Source organism: Lissotriton helveticus, chromosome 7 (genome assembly GCF_964261635.1).
Source record: "Lissotriton helveticus chromosome 7, aLisHel1.1, whole genome shotgun sequence".
In the NCBI taxonomy this organism is placed as follows: Eukaryota; Metazoa; Chordata; class Amphibia; order Caudata; family Salamandridae; genus Lissotriton; species Lissotriton helveticus.
This window is the reverse complement of record NC_136068.1, coordinates 1,788,134,864-1,788,160,379: the sequence shown is the minus strand read 5'-3', so window position 1 is coordinate 1,788,160,379 and position 25,516 is coordinate 1,788,134,864. Positions and strand designations below refer to the sequence as shown.

The 25,516-nt window shown below is 44.9% G+C and overlaps 1 protein-coding gene across 1 annotated transcript in view; it reads left to right on the top strand.

Moving 5' to 3' along the window:
• The first annotated feature begins 9,997 nt into the window (after positions 1-9,997).
• Positions 9,998-25,516, top strand: part of LOC144770769 (phospholipase A2 inhibitor gamma subunit B-like) — a 288,410-nt gene continuing 272,891 nt past the window's right edge. Inside the window, exon 1 of the transcript XR_013599009.1 lies at positions 9,998-10,046. The gene's annotated coding sequence lies outside the window, so the exon portion shown is untranslated. The remainder of the gene's footprint in view (positions 10,047-25,516) is intronic.

Here is a 25,516-nt window from a genome sequence, read left to right as displayed (position 1 = left end):
TCCATGGTCACCCTTGGGTCATTAGAGTGGGTGGTCAGTCGGATTGTGCTCCTGTAGGTATTGGCAATGCCTCTTCCCTGACATTCGGGGTGCTCCTTGTGGGTGATACTGCAGCCGTCAGTGATGGCAATGGCGATGTCCGGTCCGGAGCTGAGATTGGTCCTGGCAGGGGAGGTTGCATCCAGGGTTGATTGTGAGGAGGGTGCTGGCATCGTAGCGGTGGAGTGTCCAGGGGAAAGGATCCTTGGTGCAGAGCGCGATCCAGGTGCAGACGGATGCAAACGGCACAGATGATGGGTTGCCTTTGGCACAGAGACAACCATTACAACTCAGGCAGTACATCTTTAACAACGCAACTCTGACAACGCAGGTGCCTTTACATCGCATTTGATTACAACGCATTGTGAGGTCAGTATTGGGGTAAAATTTACTTTTTTCAGGTGGGTAGGAAGTTTTGGATGTTGGATAGGAAAATTGAAGTGTGTTTTGGGGTAAAATATGAAAACTGGGGTGTGTTTTTTGGGTAAAATATGGAATTTGGGGTGTGTTTTGGGGGATCAAAAAGTAATAGCAGGGTTTACGGTCGGGTTTGGGGTGAAAAGGTAAGTTTTTGGTTGCACTCACTGAAGTGGGAATAGTGATATTTATGTCTCCGCTATGCAAAACCTACTCTACTTTTGCAATGTGCCTAGTATTAGTATGCATTGGCATGGAATGCGATGTCATGGTATGCATCCCGACTAGAGTGGTACACCCGCTGTGCATGGCCGCACAGCGGCTGACTTTGAGAAGTGCTGGGGGGCCTGAAGCAACGGCAGGCATACAGGGAAGGGAGGTCATAAGGGCCTTCTGGGAGCCTAGGCAGGGTGGCCCTTCAGGGGTAGAGGGGCAAACGTGGGTTGGGAGGGGAACATGTGCCTTGCAGTGTTGTCCTTGAGGGGGCCTAGAGCACTCTGGAAAGGAGGTCCATGAGAGAGCAGTGGGCAACCTAGGAGGTTACCTGTAAACCCTGGAGGTCAGGCCATCTCAGCAGCTGTGTGGTGAGCCCACGACCCCTCGCAGGACGTGCCTGGTGAAATGCATGCAGCACTGTTTGGTGAGAGATGTCACCGTGAGTGCATCTGGACAAATACAACAGGACAGGGGGGAGGTGACCGGGTCAAATGGAGGAGGAGTGACAGACCCCAGGCCTGGTGGAATCCACCAAAAGTGTCTGACCTCGGGGCAGAAGGCGGGCCAGCCACATCCGGCAAAGGGACCCACATATACAAACACACACCGCTGCCCGGTGAAGAGCTTCGGACTTCACTCTGTACAAGTAAATCTAAACCTGGCAATACCGTGAGTTCCTGGTCTGTGGAATGCTTCCCGGGATGTCGTCTGCCCTCTGGTCAGTGCAGAACAGTCTCACTCCTGTCTCAGACATCAGGCTATACTTTGAAGGAGAGGATACCCTGAGCGCCCCCTGCAGGCCACTTAGAATGGTAATCCACCAGAGAGAAGTAGAAAAAAATCTGAGCATCTTGTCACCAGTAATACAGAAAGAAAAGTCCCTGACAGTTCTATCGACCATCTTGTCAAGTACAGGCCACCAAAAATTGGCTCTAATACTACGCTTAATAGAAGACATGCCAAAATGTCCCTCTTGGGAAAGCTGTAAAATTGTAGTCTGTAAAACAACAGGGTGATTAATCTTGCCACTCTTTAAGAGTAAGTCACCCTCTTCAACAAGTTCTTCAGCAATTTGACAGAAAGGATTCAACTCTAGTGACCCATTTTTAGGTTTAGGCCAACCGCACCTTAAATAATTCAAAATGGAGAGGCATACAGGATCATTATTCATTTCCTTTCTCCATTCAACTCCAGAAACACCAGAAAATTCTGAAGAATCACAATCCTTAAGAGAAGCAACCATATCCAAATAGTGATCAAAGTGAAGACTGGCATCATCAGAGCAAGGCAACATTGACAAGCAATCCGCTGAGACATTAATCTTACCAGGAACAAACTCAACCTTAAAATTATATTCCTGAAGTCCAGAAGTAAGTCGAGCAATAAGTGCAGTGGAATTCCACCCACCTCCAGGGGACAAAATACCAACAAGAGGTTTATGATCAGTTTTAAGTAAGAACCTGCTGCCTCACACATAATTTCTGAAATGCTCAATAGCCCAAATACAAGCTAAAAGTATTCTCTCAATAATGGCATACCTCCTTTCAGTTTCAGAGAGAGTTCTGGGAGCAAACGCTACACACCACTCCTCTTTAGCACACCTTTGACTCAAGACAGCACCCAAGCCATGTAAACTTGCATCAACCGTAATCACACACAATTTGTTAAGGGAAAATGATTTAAGAGTAGAAGCCTTTACAATCTCCCTCTTAATCAGTTGGAAAGCAGACTCTTATCTTTCAGACCAGCAAAAATCTGATGTTTTCCTCATCAATTCCCTGAGGGGTTTGATCTTAGTAGCAAAATTAGTAGTATTCACAAAGACCTGCAAAAGACAACAGTTTTTTTATTGTCAGGTGATGAACTTTGATAATAGTGTCAATCAGGGATTTTTTAGGCATAACACCCTTACATGACAGAGAATGGCCAAGATAATCAACAGATTCACAAAAAATTGCATTTTCTAGCCTTGAGTGCCAAACCAAACTTTTGTAGTCTGTCACATATCAGTTTGATATGACACAAATGATCTTCATTGTTCTTGGAAAAAAATACAAAGTCATCTTGAAAGCATTTCACAAAGACACTAAGGGGCATATTATCAAGGGCTTTATCTCCGCTTTCTTGGCTTTAAAAGCCAAAGAATCGGAGATAAAAATATAGCCCTATGAACAACAGGGTGCTAACATGCAAAATCGCACCCTTTTCCACTATGCTTCCCTTTGCATCTCTAATGAGATGCAAAGTGGGTGTTCCAGAGCAAAATAATAGGAGAAATGTCTCTAAGCGACATTTCTCCTATTATCAAGCTTCACGCCAACCCTGTTAGAGACAATAAAATCAGCGCTAACCACGGTTAGCGCTGCTTTTTTACGTCTGCTAATTTTAAGACTTAGCCATGTAATCCAACGGGAGGTGGATTACATGGGTAAGATCACTCTGCCCTTTCAGCAAAGTTTCGCTGGTTGCAGTGTGAATATCGCTGGATTTCCAGCGATAATCACTGTTTACCAGCTAACACCCTGGATTCCTATTGCTTGGGAGATAAGCGTTGCTGATAGCACGCTATCTCAGCAATGGAATCCAGCATTAGCATGCGATAATTATGCTCTCGCTAAAAGCGATGAGCGATAATTATTGCAGGACCTTGCTAATATGCCCCTAAGATCTTTGGATATATGGTACATAGCTCTCTGAAACACTAAGGCCGCAGAGGCCAAACCAAAAGGCATCCTTTTGAACTGGAATAAACTATGTGGTGTTATGAAGGCAGTGAATCTTCTGGAATCTTCCGTAAGCTCAATCTGATGGTACGCCGAACGGAGATCCAGCGTGGAGAATGAGCCCTTTCCAGCATGCATACCATTTCATTGATGTCAGGAAAAGGATGCCAATCAATAATCAAGTTAGAATTGAGAGCTCTTAACTCCACACAAAGTCTCAAATGTTTGTCAGTATTACGGGCTAAAACAATGGTAGAACCCATTCTGAGGACTCAATTTCTTCAATGATACCTACTTGAACCTTCTCATCTAACAGGTTCTTTAACTCTTCTCTTTCAATAATGGGCACACCTCTAAGTTTTTGCTTAACAGGTAAAGATCCCTCTTTGACTTTAATTTTATGGCTGAAACCAACACATTTTCCAAGCTTTTCTGAAAACACATTGCGATAAAGTTTTGGAAAATCAACATCGGAAAAACAATCTGTTACAACAGAAACAGGCTCCGAGGGTTCAAAATGATGCCCAATTTGGCTTGATCATGCCACTCCAGCACATTAACACCTTTAACCGCAATGTATAATTTGACGTGGGCCGACCGTTCCTTAAATTCAATCTCAAGCTCTTTAAACCCAACCATATCAATCAATTAATTCACCAAAACATTTGATGCAATACTCTTTGGTGATGATAGTCCAAGGCAAGCCAGAATCTGTCATGAGCTCTAATTCTTTGCCCATAATATGTACCAGACACTTAGGATGACCAATATTGAATGTTTAAGTATCAACAGGAACATTGCAAATAGAAACAACAATACCAAATTCAGGATCAGCATGTGGTTCATTCTCCACCAGACTTTCACCAGATACACAGGAAACCTTACTCTTAGATGAACTGCCTGAAAAATTATTTTTTGTATCCTTGCACATTTTAGAGAAGTGTCCTAGACACCCATACTTCAAAGCTCAGAGAAGAAGCTAGTTTTCTATTCTATCTTGCTTGCTAGGAGGGAGATATGCAGAAGATGGAAAGACCCTTTGCCCCCTACAATAGAAGACTGGTATTCTTTGATTCTATCTGTTTCCAGATTAGACCTGGGTAGGTCTAGTAACTCAAAGAAAAAAGCGTTTTGGCATCTACTAAACTGGTCACATTGATCTCCCGGGGTTTTTTTTTTTTTCCCCGGGTCCAATGATTAAGCCACATGGATACATCCCAGGGCCTGGTACTATTGTGGAATCTTCCACTTTATTTTTCTTTTTAATGATTGGTTTCTGTCTGGTGAAATGGAGTTGGTCGAGAATGAGGAGCTGAGGGTTGAGTATGGATAGTTGATTTGGAACCCCACCAGCTAAGATATCTGCTGAGACAGCATCCCGTTCGTACACCACTGAACTTCATCATCGAAACAGATCATTGTGGCAAATGAGGACAAAAAAAAAAAAAAAGAGAAAAAAAAAAAATAGACACCCATACTTACTGCACTCTCTACCAATGGCAGAGCAACGTGGAAAAGAAGCCACAGGACCTCGATTGCCACATCTAAAACAACGTAAACATTTAAAATTGTTATTCTTATTGCTAAAGGTATTTATGGAAGAACTTGGAGTAACACTATTTATATTGCCAGATGCAGAGGTTTTAACATCCTTATTGAGAAATTTCATCCACTTCTCTGATTTCTCAAGAGCTTTAGCAGTATTAATGGCAGCTTCTAAATTAGGATCACTCATAATCCAAAGCTGCTCTTGTACTTTTATCTTTTAACATGTACAACAATTTGATCTCTCAGAATCTCGTCAGTAATCATACAATATATATCTATATATATATATATATATATATATATATATATATATATATATATATGTAAGTCTGTCATTGCAATGATAGGTAAAACCAGTAGCAAAACAAAAACAAGGATTGCCCAAATATGTGGTGATAATAAAAGATACAGTGAAGTACCTGAGGTGTGCGTAGGACCATTGTAACACGCAAGATAAGAGGTGTGCGTTTCACTGTCGTAATACACTACAGTGTAGGAGTGATAGTGACACAGCTGAAGGTGTGTGTATCACATTTATATTATAACTGATGTAACACGCTACCATGAAAAGTGTGCGTGTCACTGTCTTACTACTCTTCAATACCAAAATAATGAAATCAGCGCAGGTGTGTGTGTCACCATTGCGAGACACACTAATGCCAAATAAACATAGCGCCAAGCAAAGAACCAACAGAATCGCTCAGCAGTGAATGGCAAAAGCATTGCTGAAGGTTTGCGTGTCACTTTTGCGAGACTCACAAGTACCAAATGAAAGTAGTGCCAAGCAAACAACAAATATTGCCCAGATGTAGTGCAGTGTACAATTACGTGACACAGCAGCAGTCAATATAAAGTGTCATGGTACACCGTTACCATGGGGATGAAAGCCAAACAAATTGGCCGCCGTGCGTAGGTTACGTAAAAAACTTTAAAGGAAGTTGGGCAGAGGTAGAACCAAGCACAGAATGTCGGAGATGACATATAATTACATATGTCACCATTATCATTGGAGGCTTGGAGGAGTGAAGATCAACAGGTATAACATAAGCCAGTGCAGAAGAAGGCTGCATCCAACGAGTCAAAAAATGGCTCAGAACGGATCGGTAACTTGCAGGAATGTGCGGTTTTCAGGAATCCTTAGAACACAGCACCACCATGGAAACAAGATAAAGGATCTTCTAAACTGCCCAATTCACTTGACACGGAGGGTCCAGAAGACAGCACCACACCTGTGCTGCGTATGAAACGTAGCAGGGTGCCTTCTCCACATAATGTCGCCCCTTATAAGGATGAGGAGGACCAGAAGGTAAGTGGTTTCAAGGAATTTATTTAGGAGCAGCACAGTACATCTGAACAACTCATCCGGTAGAAGATAACTGCCATAAACAGAACATAGAATATGGAACAGCAGAGAGAGCAGGCACGCTCTATACATTCCATGTAGAACATATCAAAGTATCTAAGTATTTCCCCCTTATCTCGCTTTGAGGGAGTCCCACACCTTCTTAGGAGCAGCTGTACCTTGATTGACTATGAGAAAGCACATCAACCATTGCACAAATGGCCTTTGTATTCCTCATCCAACAAAAGTTTCCTGTCAAACGTCCGGATTGTGGACAGCTTTACAAAGCCAGTTATTGCACATTCCAGTTCTAACAGATTATGATTTGACAATAACCTGGGAAAGAGTTCAAATCCCATCTGTCCTGCTAAAACGCCTGAGGCAGAAATGTAATCCAGGCGCACCAATTTATTGTGAGGGAAAGAAAAGAAGGTATATCCAGGGTCGTAGTTTTTAGCTTTTCTCACACATCAATCAGCCCTTAATCTTTAATTAATTGCTGAACTGCTATAAATATCAATAGTCTCCTTCCTAAATATATAGATTACACCCCCAGCTATCCCTCCTACTGATACATGCAAATGAAAAGCCCCACAGAGTATGAGGTGGCTGGCTCTGTTGAGAGTTCCAGAGTGAGCTCATTAAAGATAGCAGGGTCACCCAGATTATCGCTATATGCTGAACACATACTCACTCTCTCTGTGCCCAAAAGAAAATCCACTATGTCCCACCGCCCCGTTTTATCAACATGGCTCCTACCTACCGCTTCCACACCTTTCTTGACCATAATGGCTACCCCTTTAAAGGTTGTCCCATGCATTGTGCAGCAGAATGGCAAATACCCCACCTCAGTGAGTATTTTCCTTTTTCCCCACGGGACATGTGTCTCCTGGACACAAACTATATCAGGATTCATTGCCTTAAGGACCAGTGCCATTCTACACATTTTAAATCTATTATTAAGGCCACATGCAGATTATTTTGTGTTATTTCTCACCTGGTTTAATCTTATCCTAGCCACTCTTTTCTCCATCTTTGCCGTTTTGCCTGAGAACTCGAAGTAGGTCTTTGCCACCCTCCATATAGCTACCTGCAGTTTCCTGGTAGCAGCTCATTCTCTGCAGCTCTCTGCCCTGGTATCCTCATGATGGACCATAATTCCCTGGTAAATCACCTCCAGGGACATTGGGTTGGGTTGAGTTGCCCTTTCTGTTCACAGGCCTAGAGTTCTTCCTCCCAGCCTTGGCATTGCCCAGTAGGCCCACTTCAGTGGCCTTAACTCCTGATTCCTCAGTTACTAGGATAGCCTCTTTAATGGTTTTCTGGTGGGTTTTTATCCCCAAGCCATCCCATATTTCACTAACATCTCTGGAGCAGCTTTGCAGAATACCTCATGCATCCAGTCCAGTCAGACTGATACAACAGTGAGAAGAAATGCGCTAGCATGTCAGGCTCGTGGGGGCTGATGGCGACTGTGTAATCCCAGCCGTATGAACTCCCCCCGAAGCCTGCTCCATCAGGATTGTGCATTAGCATGGATTCAGAGCTTCTCCCCCTGCATGCAATGCTCGCTGGTTGTGTGACATCCAGCTGTTTCAGATGCTGTGGGCCAAAAGTTCAGCCCTGCCAAGTGTCACACATCCAGTGTGACACTAACGCATTTTAAGTTTCATTACCGCATTCCCGCATGTGAAATGATTGTCACGCAAATCAGGGTACTTAAAAGCTGAGCGTATTACCGGTATTTGTGGTTTGTAGAGTCTGATATTTGTTAGGTTACACAAACACAAAGCAGACTGGGCACTGCAGCCTATGCGAAGTCTGATATGTTTTGATGGTTCATCCTGATTGGACGGTGTTTTGCATGTATTACCTAGTAGGTAGGCTGACCTGCCAACCTCCCCCGGCAATTGGTCCTTACAGGACGCACGTGCGTGCGTGCAGCCGTACAATAGTATATTTCCCGCTCAGCGCGGGATTCCTGATAGATCAGCTGACGTTGATGAGATCGGCCTCACTCTCGTGCGAGTGGTTGTGGGGGGAAGACTGCACAGCACTCGTAATGGCAGTGCGCATCTCAGAGGTCAATCATTTAATTGAAATAAAATAAAAAAGCAAATCCCCGCCACCGCAACCGTCAGAACCACACAGACCGCAGTGGCCGCTGCATGGAACCGTCATCTATTGCTCAGACTGAGAGTCGGTCTGAATCATGCCCGGGCAGTTGGCTTTGGATGCGGGAGCCGTTGCGGCCACGAGGCGGCCGAAATCGAATTGATGCTCCACTCGCAAAAAAAAGTGAGTGAGGCAGTGTGCTTAATCCTTGGACAGAGTGCAATGTGATAAAATGAGGGGAAGGGCGGCCTTCAGATGGACGCCAAGGAGCAGGGATCGCAGAGAGGGGCACTTGACATCCACTGTATATTCAGATGGAGGGACGGGCACTGGCATACAGATGGGGCATCCGTCGTCACGCGACCGAGACCCAGCCCACTCGGCCGCGGCGCCACCAGCCGGGATCAGCTGCCCAGTAACATGATGATCAGTGCCTGAGAAAAGCAGGTAATGTATTAACTAAAAATCATCAATTACATATAAGTTGCTTTTCCACTCCTGAGCTATGTGCACTTTCATTTCTGGTGCTTTCCGATGTTTCTTTCCTCCCTCAGCCTGTGCCCCAGCCCAGGCCCCCAATAATTGTTGCAGTCGCCTGGCAATACTAAAACTCTTCTTCAACACGTCCTCTGTGTCCGGGAGAGGCTGAGCAGGTGATGTTTAGGTCAGGCCCGCCTCTCACAAACACGGCTAAGAAGGGACTGCGAATCTGGCAATTTTTAACACAATTCATACAGGTTTGAAGTTTGCTAATTCACAAAAAGGTTCTCATTATTACACAAAATACAAATATGCATGCCACTGACCAGTTTTGCATTCAGAGGTCTTCAAAAGCATTGTGACTAGGGAGAGACTGACTTTTATACTGTACGGCAGCTGAGAGTGCATGCTGCCGGCTGCGCCAATGAGTGTAACACACAGAGAGACAAACTTCTCTTTTTCCCTTACCTAGGTTGTGCAGTGTAGTGTTATGACTTTACTAGAGAAAATGTAAGTCGTTATTAAATGAATGCTACCACAGGGATTTATAACAGCAGAGATGTCCTATAACCCTGTTAAAAGACTTGAATGTACCAATGATACATTGCAGATTTCCCAAATTACGATCAGTTTACGATCTGTGATTTGTAGCAGTTATAAGATTTTCTTAGTTTCCTCTTGCTCAAATGAGTGTCATTTCTGAAATGTACATGTTTCCCTCATCTTTACTGCCTGCTTTTGCTCGTGAGAAAGTGTCACTCATAGTGGTTAAAATGTCACTCATAATTACACCGAAATTATAAAAATGTCACACATAGCAATCTGAAACCTTGGCAGCTATGAAAGTTGGGGAAATGGTGCGATTTAAAAATAAAATTGATGTGCAGTACACTGTGTGGTGTGGAAGTAGCCACAGAATATCCAGCCACCAATCAATGTGAGGACGTGCCCAAGTGTCAGATTCTCACCCTCTCCGTGAAGAGCAGCACCAGACATTTCCGAGTTCCGCAACGGCCGTTGCTGGAACTACAATTCCCGGCATGCCGAGACTTGCGTCACGTAGGAGACACGCGATCGGACGCACACCCGGAATTAAAGAATGCATCGGCGGCTGCGCCGATAGTTAAGCTGATTCCTGAGGAATTGGTGTGATAAGCGACGTACCGGTAAGCCTTAGTTCTCTGTTACGGGTGCCTTGATTCCTGCCAACACCCTTTTGTGGACCACAGTTCTTCCCACGTGGCTGCGTGGGTTACGGAAGTTCAAGAGACTACTTTAGTTTCGATTCTGGACACGCCTATAGCGTGTGTGATGGTTTCCCAGTGACTCTCTCGGCTGAGAGAAGTCACATTATTTCAGTAAAGACTGTTTGAGAGCAAATTCCCTGGGGCAGGTGCTTCGCTGCCTAAAGTGCTTTAACTTCGTTTTGGATATTCTGGATTGGCAACAAGAGTCTAGAAATATAAATCGATTCAGTAAGCAAACAAGTTAAGGAGGAATTAACCCTGTTTTCTGTCTTTTTGTTTTCTTCCACAACCTTGTTTATTATATTTTATACGTAGGAGAAACGAGAGGAGGGGTATCAATGTCAAGGGGTCCTGTGCTGTTTGTGAGCATTCCTAAAATAGTATGTGTGGACTTTGTGAGTGACTTGTATAGTAAACTGTTGGCTTCAGAGTTCATGCAGGTTCTTTTGTCTTTCATGCAGCAAAACAGAGTCCCTGGTATCACCTCCAGTCTCTTCTCCTCGTATTATCCCCTATTTTTTTCTTTCACAGGTATGAGGGAAAGTGAATGATATTATTTGGTGTTTGGTCATCAGCAGTGTGGAACAATAGTGGGTACGGGGGGGACTTTATTCTAATAGCGTGTTCATTTGTCATTCCAGATCTCCCTCCCCGCTGTTCCCTTCCTTTCCCTCCCCGGTGAAACTTCCTTTAATGGTCTGTGTTTTAACCCAGACATTGGGGTAGTTCTTCGGGGGAAGGTGTGGGCCTTTCAGCACAGCTCCGAAGAGAGAGAGAGGCGGAGCCTGACACCAAGTCAGCTTGGGCCTGAAGCCCTGAGTGGCCAGCTCTAATGGCGGTGCAGTAGAGTGAGGAAAGCCCCTCCTCAAGCAGGGAGCATGCCCAGATGCAGCTTCTGACAAGGCCGGCCCGAGGGCATGAAGTCTTCCAAGAAAGCAAGATAATAGACCTTGGGCTTGGAACGACATCAATCAGTGGAGACTCTATTCAGCCGTCTCAGCCCCATCAGCCAATGGAATCACTGTCAAACATGCCAGAATTGCCCGAACAGACGCCAGGCAATAAAAACATATGGCCTCATTTACGAGGCCCCTGCATTGCCAGAATGTCACTTTTTGTAAAAGTCTGTCGACACATACTGCAGAGTTATACCTACAAGGCCATGTAAAGTCACCCTGCATGGCTTTTCATGGCCTTGGTATGTTATGTTAAAATGGTTTTGTAAATCTCTCCTACAGCAGTTGGTTTCTTGGCGCTAATAATAGGATTTGCCGAACCGGAGCAGTTATTCATAGGCTTGGGTGAGCAACCAAGTTTTAAGGGATTTCCTGAATCCCAAAAGATCAGTGCTTGACCTGATTTCTAAGGGTGATGGAATTCCACATTCTAGGTGCCAGAATTGCGAACCTACAGCCCCCTTGGCGCTTCAACTTGAAAGTCGGAACAGACAGTTGAAGATGAGCCGAGTGAAGGCTGCGTGAGGGGGGTGTAGAGTGAGATGAGGCTATCTATGAATTTGGGGCACTAGCCATGCAGGGATTTAAACACCAGGCAGACAATTTTGAAAGTGCAGCTTTGGGCAATAGGAGCCAGTTCAGCTTTGTTAAGTAAGGGGAGGCATGTTGCCATCTGGGCTGTTTGTGAATCAGTCTTGCCGCTTGGTTCTGCACGAGCTGTAGCCGTTTTGTAAGGCCATGTGGCATACCAAGGTAGATTGCGTTGGTGTAGTCTAGTCGTGATAAGACCATGGCTATCATGACCTGTATCAGAGCTGCTTGGGTGAGTAGCCTGCTTATCTTCCTACTTTTATGCAGCTGAGAGAAGCATGTAGAGATCACAGAGCCAACTGGGTTTTTAAGGAGAGGCCCTTGTAGATATGGACTGAGGTAACTCCATGTAAGTCGCTGCATTGCCTCACCCTGCATTAGGGTGGCGTGCCATGGGTGCTACGGTGAGTGTTCCCATGTAACACCCACAACATTTGACACATTTCCAGATTTCTGAGATTCCGTAAACCTGTGAATGCATCAAAAGCCTACCCCTCCCCAGGGTTGGCGTAGGGGAGAGGGAACAATGAGAAATACGTTTATTTCTCCTTGTTTGTTCCTCGTTCAATGCGTGGTGCATTGAACAGCACACATGGAAGGACAGAATCGCCTTTATTGAATATTATTGTGCAGAAAGGTGTGCCTTTCTGCATGAAAATAGAATGTATGACGTTACAATGCATACATTTGCAATGCATGCCTTTACAACGCAGTTTTTACATTGCAACATCCTTTACAATACATTCTTTAACCTAGCATGCTATTACATCACATTTTCAGAAACTACCTTTGCAACGCATTCCATTCCATCGTATTATACCTTTACAACGTATACCATTACAATGCATTTCATTACATTGCATTTAAGGTAAGTGTTGGATAGTATAGGGATAATAATTATTATTCTAACTCCAGTGAGTGCAACAGTAGGGTAAGTTTTGGATAGAGTAGTGGTACACATTTCTATTCTAATGCCAGTGAGTGCAACATTAGGGTAAGTGTTGGATAGTGTAGGGGTATAAAATACTATTCTAACTCCAGTGAGTGCAACAATAGTGTTAGTGTTGGATAGTGTAAGGGTACTATGCATTGTAATGTATGCATTGTAATGACTTGCGATGTAATGCCTGTGTTGTAGTTACATTCATTGTAATGACATGCGTTGTAGTGACATGCAATGTAATGGCTGAGTTGTTATGGCATGCGATGTAAAGGATGTTGCGATGTAATGACTGCATTGTAAAGGTTGTTTCCCATGAAAACAATCACCCCTAAAATGCAGACCTTGGTGTAAGGGTGCCTGCATTGGTGCATGGCAGCCTTTTAGTGCCACTGCAGGAGGAAAGGACAGGATTGCATTGTATCTGATTAATACAGCACATTCCTGTCCTTTTCTTTTGCCTAAGGGTAGTGCAACAGGAAGGCTTGTGTATGTATACTTGTAAAGTATGTATACTTGTAAAGCGCACTGTTACCTCGTTACGTGGCGTCCTGGCGCTGTATACCGCTGGGGAACCCGTCCAGGCTTTCCCTGTGAGAGGGCACCCCAAGGTGAAGCCAGGCATCCCCGGCGTTACTGGGGCCGTTGTGGGGCTACCCTATTGCAAAAGTTTGTAAATGAGGCCCATAGATGGGAGCAACATAAAACTCATCACAAGGGAAGCTGTAAGTGAACTGAAGCTGCAACTACGGCAAATGTGAGTAATGGATTACAAGTCTGCACCCGCGTGCTCACCTAATCTGATATAGATGCCATTAGGATGGGCACAGGGCTGCAAAGTAGTGCTTGTTTTCAACATTCTCTCTGTAGCAACATTAGAATCAACAGGTTAGTGGTAACTTGAGTCTAAGATCCAATAAAGAATCAGAATGTTTGACTAGGGTAACCCATGCACATGGCATGTCACGTGCCACTTCACTAATACCCATTCTTTATGACCCGGATTGTCTTGGCTGGTTCAGTAATTGGTACATTTCACACCGAGGCACTTTATCAGAAGCAAATATTAAATAAACAAAAATAAACATCACAGAATCAACTGTACATGACATTAATTTGCCATCATATTTAATATTGAAAACAATATTTTCTTAAATACCATGAGAGATTCATGTTATATAGAGTTGAATGTGTAATGTCAGCGTTTGTTTTAGTTTTCTGTCTGAATTGGGGTGGGGGAATGGCCATGCCCATGGTGGGCAGCCCCGGCCCCTATATTTGAATTAAAAATAAAAACATTCCATGAATTCTAGTGGTCTGTTCGCCCCCCTCTGGGCAGATTGGGTGCAAACACCCCCATCTGCACTTGGGGGCAGGTGGGGGCAGACAGACTATCACCGTAGGTTTGGGGTGATGGGAGCATGGCCATGCCCATAGTTGGCAGCCCTGACTCCCATATTTATTTTGAAAATAGACTCTGGTGTCTAGAGGACATTTTGCCTGCCCGCCAGGGGGTCGATGTGGGATAAGTACCACCATCCACCCCCTTGGGGGGCAGAAAGACTATCTCTTGTTGAGGTGGGGGCATGGTTATGCTCATTGTGGGCAGCCCCCACCAATATTAAAAAAATATTAAAAGAATTAACCTTGGTGGGAGTTAAGGGGGGCAGAAAAACTGCACAAAAGTTTATGGTGGTGGAAGCATGGCTATGCCCATATTGGACAGCCCCCATCCCCAAAAACTATATTAAAAAAATATCAGTCTTGGGGTCCAAATAACCAATGCTCCTGAACTCCATATCTTGTGCCTATTTCATTAATATATAGATTTCCTTGATACTCATATTTCACCATATGAATTGGTCTATACTCACAATAAAAATCCATTATACGGTGCAGCTCAGTTGGGTTCTTGGATAACTTTACAAGCTCTATATATCCCCACAAGGGTCTGGAGCATGTAATGGTATATTGCTTTTTTAAATCACCCATTGTGACCAATGGCCAGTTCTTTACTCTCATTTTTTATATTTAATTCATTCAAGAGTTAGTTTCTTTGGGAAAACTTGCTGGATCTACACATATGACCCTTTGCTGACTTTGGAATATTAACTACTTTCCAGAAATTGATAGCTTTTCTGTTTCACCCTTGGGTTTTACACTGGTTTCCACCACAAACTGGAAGTCGATTGCCAGCACAAAAGAATAGGAAACATTGGCAAATTCTTTCATGAATGCCAAGATATTAGTAAAACATTCATATTTTTTTTTAGCTCTGCGTGTTTCAGAAAGCTAGGAAGATGCCATTCTTAGGAAAAATACACTCACTTATATTCGGAGCACTTTTTTTCTCTCTTGCCCAAAAACTCAAAATGTTGCTATATTTTGCCTATTTGCACTGTCCCCTCCAGGGTAATCCACAAATCCTGGGTACTTTAGAATCCTCAGGATGTTAGGAAAAAAAGGACAAACATTTGGCATGGATACCTTTTGTGGGAAAAAAGTTATTGAACCCAAGCACCATTGACCCCAAATAGCCAATAAAGGCTCAACACTGAAAGCGGAGAGGGGGGAAGGATGTATCCCCAGCTGCAATGGGGTGAAAGGAAAATGGGCTAATGTACAACAGGTTTATTTAATTAAATACAGTCACAGAAATTGTTGGCAGCTGACCCTAGCAGGCCACCATCCATGAGATTCTATCCAATTTAAGGAATTCACAATGTGCAACCTCCCAAATGAGAAATAATTTGGTAAACTGGATTTTGTCGCACTCCAATTTAGAATTATATGAAGCATAAATGTAAAAGAGACAAGTACACTGGCAGGCGTCCTTGTGGCATGTTGCAATGGTGCCTGAATTGCAGGAATGATTGATTATGTGCAGGAGGGGGAACCTTTCTTCACAAAATCAATGAATGGAGGCAATTTCCTTCATCTAGAAAGAGGAAAAACAAGGACAAAGAATGATATTTCTCCCTGTTGCGCCTCCCTAATGCAACCCTTAAGGTAGCATTAGTATTTGGCGCATTCCCAAGTTTACGATTTCTCCTAAATCTGGTAATGCTTCAAATTCCATGGGTGTTGCGACTTTCATTCAGTGTTCTGCATGAAGGGGGCACATATTACCAAGGCCTTGAAAAGCCACGCAAAGTGGCTTTGAGTGGCCTTGTAAATATGCTGCGGCACATTGTGCCACCGGAGCGTCAAAAAACTGCTGCTCCTGCAGTGAAAAAGTGAAAAAGTGCTGCTATGGCCTCGTAAATGAGGCCCATAATTTGTATCACAAAATGCTGTACCAGTTGCAAAATTACAGGTTGCAAATTATGACAGGGTTTTGCCCCAGTACAATGATACATCTGGCATCTGCTTTTAGTGATTTATACCATTGTAAAGGAGAAACCAAGAAACCAAACCTTCCTTTCTGTCACTAGCGGTCCACTGTTCGGGAAATCCCGTTGTTCTCTGAATGTTTGATGCAGTTTTCAAGAATTAAAAAATCCTTCTGTTCGTAGTACCACAGTGGTTCATCAATTAGGTCTTATTAGATCAGCAAAAACGTAAGTTTAACAAAGTCACTGTGAAAAACGCAAACGCGCTCGAGTCAATGCTCACACTAATGCTGGACAAAATACAGGTCCGTTCACAGAATGTAGCACAAACTGAAACCACAAGGCTGTAAAATGCAAAAAAAAAATATATAACCAAAAAACCAGCCTTAATTACGGATGTTAAGAAATGTGTTTACCCGGTCACAAAAAGCAAAATAAAAAGTGGTATCATGTGCTCGTACTTCCCTCTTTCACCCAAGGCCACCTGGTCCACTAGTTCTGGCATCAGTTTCTTGTAATGGCCAAACCTGGATGGACTGGAAACTAAGAACACATATTTTTGCATTTACTGAATACCGGAACTATCTTTAGAAGACCTCAGTACTTAGGTCTGATTTAGAGTTCAGAGCACAGGTCCTCTGTCATGGACTAGTTCATCCGCCTGCCATGCTGAAAGCATCCCGCGCTTCCAAATCTGAAGTTTGACCGTCACCGTCACCCATCATAATGGAGTTGTTTACATCAGTCCAAAACATTTGCTCAGTCCTCGGTTACTACTCCGTTGATGCTGCTTAGCAGATATCTGTCTGACTGCAATAGGGGAGGCGGCATAGCAATGATATCGTTCTAGCTTTAAGTTTACGGCCACTTTTGACCCTATCCAGCACCATGGGGCAGAAGCCATGATGTTTAATATTAAAATTAGTAACACCCTGGCATTCCCTGGTCTACGCACAGTTTATACAATCACTGCAAACATTTATGGAATCCTAGTTAGATTCCTCGAGGCAGATTTACAACAAAGTAAGGCAGCAATGTGCAGCAAGTCATTTTGCCCTTGCACCATGGCTGCCGGAGTCGTGGGGAGATTGTTTCTGTGCAGGAAGGCACCCCTTCCTGCAGAAAAACAATCACAAGAGGCTTTTTCCTCTTCCAATGCGTGCTGTAGAATGCAGCATGCATTGAAAGGGGAAAAAACGAGGAGACATGAAAGCATTTCTCCTCGTTGCGCCTCGCTATGCCACCTTTAGGGTAACGTAGCATTCACATGCATGTCCAGATTTACGATTTCTTTGTAAATCTGGAGATGTCTTGTTCCATGGGTCTTACGTGGGAACACCCACAGCAACACCAATAGAACGCCCCTTCCACCCACAGTGCTGCATGTGAAGGGGCCATATTTGCGAGGAGAGGAAAAGTCACGCAGGGTGGTGTTTCCTCTCCTTGTAAATATGGATAAGCCCCCTGCACCACCAGTACGTCACGAAAAGTGACTTAGTGGTGGCGCAGGGGGCTTGTAAATCTGGCCCCTCGACTTTTACGGCTCTCTGGGATTTTAATTCCCCCCTTGAGTGTTGGAAGTTTCCAGACATATCCGCATTGTTAGATAACATGCAGGGCTGACCCAGATTGTCACGGAGTCCATCCATAAGGCCCACCATACATTGGATAACATATTTACGAACAACCCCAATATTATTTTGGACAAAACACTTCCCCTATTATGGACACATCACAAAACTGTGTTCTTTAAATTCCTCTGCCCAGAGAGGAAAGGGCCATCCCAAAGCAAATTGCAATCTACTGCTATGACTGGACCTTGGCATAAAATCTGTAAAAAAGAATATAGAGGAGGCCCTTAATAGACACCCCCCTGGGTTAGTCCTATACAACAACAAGGCTGCTGATCATCTTGATAACTCTATCAGATCAGCAACTGACCTGCCTACCCCAAAAAAATCAAGCAGTCAAACTAAGAAGTTAACCTTCAACTCCATGGTACTTCTCAAAACTCAAAATCATAAAATATAAATATAAGCATCTAGAATGCATTTAATAATATAATAATAAAGTAGCTTATAAAGCGCCTGGTGACGCCATCCCGGCGTGTCCCCGCGCTGTGGAGAGAAAAGCGCAGGCAACATTGACACCTCCCCCGCCCACAGCTGTGCTTAATAAGTTGCACAGGTGAGTTTTAAGAAGACTTCTGAACTTAGCCTCCGATCTTTCCAGTCTGAGGCACATCGGGAGTCTGTTCCAGCTTAGAGCCGCTACGACTCCAAAAGATCGACCTCCCATTTTGGCTCTTTTTACACGGGGAATTGTCAACTGGCCCGTCCCTTCTGAGCGTAAAACTCTACTAGGCTCATACCTATGTATCAGGTCTTGGAGATAAGATGGAGCTTTATGCCATAATATCCGATGGCATATTAGGAGAGATTTATACATAACTCTCTTCTTGACCGGTAACCAGTGTAGAGCCGCAAGAGCAGGCTTAGAGGCTGCTCTTTTTGGGAGTCTGAGGACTAGTCAAGCGGCCGCATTTTGAAGAACTTGCAGGCACCCCAGACTTTTTTCTGTGGCACCTAAAAACAGGACAAACCCTAATCCATAAGGGACGTCACAAGTGCCTGGATCATGGTGCCTGCTTCAAGAGGAAGTAGATCTAAGGTGTGATTGAGTGTTTTTAGCACCCCAAAGAACATTCCCACTAGGCGACAAATGTGGCCCTCGTAGGATAGTGTGGGATCAACCAATATCCCCAGATTCTTTGCCTCCTTACAAGGAGTGGGAGTTGGACCCAAGCATGGTGGCCACCAGTCCGCTGTCCAGCTGAGGTTAGCTCCACCAACCACCAGCACCTTGGTCTTGGTGCCGTTTAACTTCAAACAATGCGAGTTCATCCATATCCATATCATTCATCATTTGGAGATCAAACTACAATGAGTACGTTAAACTGGATTACAAGCTGGCCTTAGCAGAATACAGAGAAGCAATCATTACTGCTAAAAAGAATTATTGCACCACAAAAATAGAGGCAGCACAAAACAAAACCAGAGAACTTTTTAAAGCCATCACCACTCTTGTCTATACGACAGCGGGAGAATCAATATTCTCCAGATCAAGCCTTCTGCAACAAGATGGCTAACTTCTTCCAGACCAAAGTTCAGATGGTCTACAACGAGCTTGCACAGCTAATGTATATCTAGCAGAGGACACAACTCTTGAAAATCCTGCTTCATGCCAATTTCTGATTTCCCCTCTCTAACTCATGAAATAGTAAACAATCTGCTATTAACTAATAAATCTGGATCCACAGCAGACCCCTGTCCTCCCACCATACTCCATATGGCCTCGGACAGTGTTTGTATCTACCTGGCGCCACTCCCTAACAACGTCTGTACCTCAGGTACATTCCCTTCTGCTTGGAAGAATGCATGTTTTAGGCCCATTCAGAAAAAACCCTCATAAGACCCCACTGAAGTACAAAAGTACTGGCACATATCTTGATAACTGCTTGCGGCTAAAATTCTAGAAAAATACGCAAACAGCTGGATAGTGGTGGGCGAGCCTTACTTATCCTATTGGACCTGTCAGCAGCATTTGTTACTGTGAACCACCAAGTATTAACACAGAGGCTGAGGATGATAGGAATAAAAGGGATGGCTCTAACCCTTCTCCCCTCGTTTCTTACTTCTAGGGAACAGAGGTTGTGTTGGGGTAATTTGCTATCTAAGGTGTTCTCCCTTCTGTGTGCAGTCCAGCAAGGACCAGCTCTATCACCTACCCTGTTTAACATATACGTTACTGCTTTGGCTAAACTTATCAAAGCACACAGTTTTTTGCTGATCTCTAATGCTGATGATACTCCGATAGTAATATCTATATCTTCGAGTGTAGAAACAGTGGCGGGGAGGTTTCACAACTGTCTGAAGCACATTATTGGGTGGATGCACTTGAATAACCTTAAACTAAACACTGATAAAACAGAGATTGTGGAGTTTGGTAAGAGACCATCAATCTGGAATCAGCTGTGGTGGCCAGTGGAGGCTCTGCGGTGTCCTGAACTGACTGCAACGGTTAGAAACTTGGGAGTAATGTTGGATGGTCAGCTGAACTTTGCAGTCCTGTGAAATCTATTGACCTCCTCATGTTTCTTTCTCCTAAATGTTCTGGACAAAATGCTTCCATTTATTCCACACGATCTCAGCAAAACTGTTGTAGTTGCATTGATTCTTTCAAGAAATGATTACTACAATGCACTTTTTGTTGGAGTTGACAAACGTCAACTATTAAAACTTCAGTCGCTGCTGTTCTATTTCTATTTCTATTCTATTTCCATAGTATTAAGGGAGTTCCACTGGTTTCCAGTCCAGCAACGTATTGAATTGAAAGCTCTGTGGCTGGTGTACAAAGCACTATATGGAGGGGGTTCGCAGGACCTACAGAAACTTTTTTCATGGCACATCCCGCGGTGAGACCTTAGATCAGACAACAAAGGTCTAGTTCAGATCCCAAAAATTCAAAGAGCCAGATGGGGGGTAGGAACCTCTCCTATTGGGCAGAGAAGCTCTGGAACTCGCTGCCGGTCAATATCAGGCTACAATCAAACAGACTCCTGTCCAGGAAAATGATCAAGACCTGGCTATTTACATCCCAGTGAATTTAGTCAGCCAGTTCAACAACAATTCCCGTGATATGTTACATTCAGCAACAAGATGTTTTGGCATTCGTGCGCTCTGTAAATGCATTACTTACTTACTTACTAGTTAGACTTGTACACCATCAAAGCGGGGCAGATGGACCAACCCTTATGAGGCAGTATGTTAAGGTGTGATGAGTACATTCATCATATGCTTCTGTCACAATGCAACCAACAAATTTGACTTATGCCTACATATGAAACAAATCACTTCCTACTACTACTAAAAAAGTGAGCTTTCTACCAAGAGAGGCCTTTTATTTCCTCTCACACAGCGAGTTGGTCATCAGTTAGTATTCATTTCAATTCTTTGCAGTTAGTGTTTTTCTTTTCTGTTTTCTTTCAGATTGTTAAATAGAGGTGGCTGGTTGAAGAGTCCCTAGTTTTTGAGAGAATGAGTGGCCTGGTATGGTCAATGAAATTGTAAGGGGTAAGCCACAATTATTTAAAGTCCTATTACAGACAACAACCAATAGTCAGAGAAGGCATATGTGGGACAGAATAGTACATAAGGTAAATGCTGTGACTTCCCACAAGCACTCAAAGGAGGGCATTTGTAAGTGCTTGAATGACCTGGGAGGGTACATTCTCTTGCTTCCATGACTCACAGGGAAGCCATGAGAACTGCTGGTGGCTTTCCTAGGGTCTTCAGTAGCATGCCCTGGGAGGAACAGGTACTGCCCATACTTCATGGAGTAGGCTTCACAGTAATTCCTGATGGAGTGGAGACCGGTGATAGGATAGGGAATAGATTTAATTTACTATCCAACACCTTCCCTAGTGTCCACGGGGACTGGAGTTGGAATAGTAAATTAAACTATTCACTATCCAGCACCCCTAAGCGCTATGCGTTGTAAAGGTTTGCGTTGTAATACTTGCGTTGTAATACTTGCGTTGTAAAAGCATGCATTGTAAAAGTATGCGTTGTTATGTCATACATCCAATATAAGTTCTATCCACGTTTTATTGGACCGCTTCAAATTCTTAAATGCATAAACCGCGTGGCCTATAAATTAAAACTCCCTAATACCATTTTGGTACAATCAGTTTTCCACACATCATTATTGAAACCTGTCGAATGCACTATGGGCCAGATGTTCAACCGTTTTTGCGGTCACAGAGGGATTTCAGACCCCTTTGCAACGGCAAAAAACGATTTGGCCATGTACTATTCCTATTTTGCGAGTCACAAACTAATTGCGACTTGCAAAATAGGAATAGCAAGTCACTATTAGGAAGGGGCGCTCTGAGGGCTTCGCTTCCTAATAGCGAGTCCTCCAGATGTGTATGACTCTTTTGCGACTGCAATTGCGGTCGCAAAACAGTTGCAGTTTATCATCCTTCTCAGAAGTGTCGTAAAGCACTCGCAAACGGGAAGGGGTCCACAAGGCACCCCTTCCCCTTTGTGAATGCAGGGGAAAATATTTTTCAAGGGCAGGCAGTGGACCTAGTGACCTCTTCCTGCCCCTAATTAAAATTAAACGGAAACGTTTAATTTTCCTTTTTTAAATGCATCCCGTTTTTTTTTTAATGAAAAAGGGATGCATTTTTTTTTTTTTTTTAAACTGGTTTATTGAAAAGCAGTCACAGACATGGTGGTCTGCTGACCCCAGCAGGCCACCATCCCTGTGAGGCTGGCCATTCCCAATGGGGTCACAAATTGCGAGTGGCTCATGAATACTGACGAGCCTCGCATTTTGCGACCCCATCGGGAATTGCTAACAGTGTCTCTAAGACTGTTGTACATTGGATTTTACGCCTCGCAATTTGCGACTGCTATTTGTCGCAAATTGCTCGACGCTAAATCCAATGGTTGTACATCTGGCCCTATGTTAGTGTTAGTTCAACCACCTCCTAATATACTAGGAGACCAGGAGGACTATGACGTAGAAAAAGTTCTAGAAAACATTGCAAAGGAAAACTATGGTGCCTAGCCTCTTGGAAAGGTTATGGCCCAGAAGAAGACTCGTGGGAACCAATTGAGGCCATACATGCTCCACGGTTACCCCGACAGTTTCACAGGAGACATCCCACTGACCCTGGCTACACCGAGTGAAATTATTTTGGCGGTGAGGACTGTCATGAACCACTGTCTCTTGTATTACGCTATCTTTTACATCACTCTGTGGTGCTCCCTTATGCTACAAATAGCCTGCTTGGGTAGAGACACTATGGCTAGGTGTTATGTAAAACCAATGTGCTATGTCTAAATCAATGCACAATGCATGACATCACTGTTGGAAGAATGCATGAGCTTCCTGTTATATATCAGCATTAAACCAGTATGCAAAATAAGCATGCATGCCATCGGGGGATGCAAATAACACTCACTGTGTATGAACATTGTGAAAACGCACTGTGTATGAACAATGTGCAAAGAAATTGGCATGCATACACTGTACTCAACCATAATTACAGTGGATTACGTTAGAGTGCTGAAACTGTTTACTTTTGTGCTTAGTGCTATCTCCTCGTGATTTAATTTTGTTTTGTCCCTTACCTCCTCGTCCTGGACTCCCCGTCCCATTCCTGATACGTGAGCAGCTAGTCTGCTCTACAGAACCCCTACCTAGCTGAGCTGTTGGCACTTCCCCCTAGGATGACGTCACCATCACGTGACTACAAAAGGGGGAAGTGCCGGAAGAATCATCCTGTTTTCTTTTTTCTGCAGTCTACGACCGCGTTCCTGGCTGAGCTGTTTCCTGGAGGCTTCCTTTTTCTCGGGTGAGTCTCCCTGCTGTTTGTTTGTTTATTCGGCGGCCTGCTCTAGCAGCCGCCTCTGTTTTGTTTTCGCTGCCGCTTCCCCCGTGCTCCGTTAGGCTTCCTTTCCTCATGGGGGCATTTTCTTACTCCCGGCTCGCGTTAGCTGTTTTGGGGGCGCTTTGTTGCACGCGGCTCGCGTTAGCGGCCGTTTCTGTGCTCTGTGCTTCGTGGTGCTCACCTGGCTTGGGTTGGCCTGCTCCAGCGGCCGTTCCTGGGCGTTCTCCGGTCCATTTCGCCCTGCTCTAGCGGGCTGGGGCTTTTTTGTGGAGTTTGGTGTCCTGCATCGTTTTCAGGGGGCGATTTTGGCGGCTGGCTGGGCTTCTTATACCGGCCCAGTTTTTTTCTCCTCCCACTGGTGTTCGGGTCCTCGCCTATATATGGGGTCCTTGTTGGGTTCTTTTTTGTCCTTGTTTCTGCCTGATTGGGAGTGTTGTTTGGTCTTTTTTGCTTCCGCTATGGATTCGGATGCTTCTTCTTCTGCGACCCCTCTGGATACCCTGCGCCTCATTATTAATGAGGCTGTGGCTGCTGCTTTCCTGGCTAGGGACGCGGCTGGGCCTCCTCCCAAGGTGCCTCGTGTTTCTTTGGATGCGCAGGCTGATCCTGTGGAAGACTTTGGTCCTGATGAGGATGAGGGTGTCTGTGGTCGTTTTGTTCAGGGTGCTGAGCTCACTGAACTGTTTGCCCATGTGAGGTCCAACTTGGGTTTTTCTCCTCCTGCGGATGCTGTTGTTGAGGATGACTTTTTTACGCAGTACGTCCAGCCTGCTCCGGATTCTTTGCCCTTGCATGGTGCTGTGCGTAATGTGCTGTCTCACGAATGGAAGGAGGTGGACAAGTCTTCTTTTCCTCGTTTCCTGTCCAGACGTTACCCTCTTGAGGGTTTTGCTGATGAATTCCCTCAGGCTGTGAAAGTGGACAATTTAATGGCTGGCCTTTCCTCTCAGGGTTTGGTTGTTTCTGAGGACGCCCTTCCTACGGACGCTGTGGATAAGCGTGTTGAGGGGGCGGTGAAGCGTTCCTATGCTGCTTCTAATTTCTCTGTCCGGGCGACTGCATATTCCAACTATATGGTTCAGTCACTCCTTAAAGACTTCCAGTCTCTGTCTGTTCTGCTGAACGACGGCGAGGATGCCACTCCTCTTCTGTCTTTGATGGAGTTGCAGGTGCGTTACCTGTCGGACATTTCCTTCGACAATTTGGGAGCGGCGGCCGCCGCTTCTGGTGCTTCCATTGCTGCCCGGCGTCATATTTGGATGCGTTCCTGGTAGGCGGACTCTTCTCAGAAGTCGGTCCTCCTTAAGTTGCCTTTTGAAGGTTCTAAGGTGTTCGGTCCTCAGCTGGAGGGCATGATCAAGCAGTCCGCGGAGAACCGCAAGCTGGTGGCTCCGATCCGTCCTCCTGCTCGGGGGCGTGGATTTGGTTTTCGTCGCGCTTTTGGGCCTCCTGCTCGTGGCGCTTCTCAGCCCTTTCGAGGCAGGGGTCGTGGCCGGGGGGCCCCTGGAAGTGCCAAGCCCCGGGCCGCTGCCGGTGTTGCCACCCCCGCTTCCTCCTCTTCCCAATGACTGTCTGCCTTTTCCCGTTGGTGGTCGACTCCAGTGCTTCCGCTCCCAGTGGTTGTCGGTTCCGGATGCCTGGGCGGTTCAAACTGTTTCGGAGGGTTGTCGGATAGAGTTCTCCTCTCCTCCTCCTCCGGGTTTTGTTCAGACTCCCCTGCCCCGTCTTCCTTTGCGAAGAGTGTCTTTGTTGGCAGGTGTTCGTCTCCTGTTGGAGAAAAAGGCTATTGTTGAGGTTCCCCCGCTGGAAAGGGGCGAGGGTTGCTACTCAATCCTCTTTCTGGTTTCCAAGAAGGACACTTCGTATCTTCGTCCTGTTCTGGATCTAAAGCGTGTCAACCGCTTCATCGTCCATCGCCCTTTCAAGATGGTGACCCTCCAGTCCATCCTGCCTCTGGTCCTTCCGGGTGGCTTCCTGGCGTCCCTGGATTTAATGGATGCGTACCTGCATGTTCCTGTCCATCCTGCCGACCAGCGTTTTCTGCGCTTTGCTGTGGGGACCCATCACTACCAGTTCCGGGTGCTGCCTTTCGGCCGGTCCTCTGCGCC